Below are 1,251 nucleotides of genomic sequence, written 5' to 3' on the forward strand. Positions count from 1 at the left end.
TGCTGGGGTGAGGGCTGGATGTCACCCTTGAGCTCTCTTTTCCCACATAGGAACCATAGGCTCCGAGGGACCTCTCCACAGTCTATTGTGCTGGCTGCAGGAGGGACAATGCAGTTAGCATGTAGCCATTCCTCTTATCTTTCAAATGCAGTCTGTCTTGATCTCCGGGGTGAAGAGGGGTGCTTTAACCTTACTCTGTGTTCTAGAATTCTGGTCCATGAATAGTTGATATCTGGTCCATAAATATTTGATAGTTGTTCTTGTGAGGAAGAGGAAAGTCAAGAACGAGCTATGTCACCAACTTGGTAATGTCACTCTCTAAAGTATTTTCTTAAAAAAAAATACAAAACCCATACACATAAAAAGAGATTTAAAAATAATTTCCTGGGTTTGGCTCCAGAGTCCACACAATACTTCTAGAACAAACAGTCCTCTCAAAACTACTGGGGGGAAAAGTCACTGGGTCTATAAATTCAGCATAGCTCACATTTTGGTTTGAAGGAAATATTGATTTTCTGTATTCCCAACAATGACATTGCCTTTGTGATAACCATGGCAACTGCCTAGGTTGTGAGGCCTTGGTAAAGCCAACATGGCAGATTCATATTAAATGGTCTGGAGGAAATGACAAGGGGGATAAAATCAATGTAACTACTTGACCACCTAGTAGTCAATAATCTGAGGTCTTCTTAGACATCTTTCCTCTGATCAAAGGTTCTCAAACTTGGATCCATATTAGAATCTCCTGGATAACATTTAAAATACCAATGCTACACCCTGGCAATGGGCAAGGAGACACCTGATTGGTGGTGTTGCTCTTATATCCACTAGGGGCAAAGCAGTTGTACATTCCTTAGTCCATACTAGCTTAATGCCTATGTCAGTGGCCAGAGCTGTTTCATGCCTGAGGCACATAAAATGAAAAAAAAAAGAAAGAAAAATAAATAAAATAAAATACCAATGCTAAAATCCCATCTACAAAGATACTGTTTTAAATTATACTGAACCAAGGTGTCCGTACTTTTAACAATCTTCCAGATGATTCTAAAGTGCAGCTGAAGTCGAGAACCACTTTATACCTTTGGTTATATTTTTAACCAACTATATACTTCCTCAGTTGTCATATTCCAACTAGATATAAACTGCCCAAAGGTCATTCCAACAATCCCTTCAACTTCATCATATAACCTAAGAATGTTTGAAATAGAAACCACAGAGAAAGCCAAAGGGGCATTAGAAAGAGTAGGACTA

At 39.2% G+C, this 1,251-nt stretch overlaps 1 pseudogene; it reads left to right on the forward strand.

Moving 5' to 3' along the window:
• Window positions 1–773: 773 nt before the first annotated feature.
• LOC118720274 lies at window positions 774–917 on the forward strand (annotated as a pseudogene).
• Window positions 918–1,251: the final 334 nt, after the last annotated feature.

Source organism: Pipistrellus kuhlii, unplaced genomic scaffold (genome assembly GCF_014108245.1).
Source record: "Pipistrellus kuhlii isolate mPipKuh1 unplaced genomic scaffold, mPipKuh1.p scaffold_m20_p_16, whole genome shotgun sequence".
Classification (NCBI taxonomy): domain Eukaryota; kingdom Metazoa; phylum Chordata; class Mammalia; order Chiroptera; family Vespertilionidae; genus Pipistrellus; species Pipistrellus kuhlii.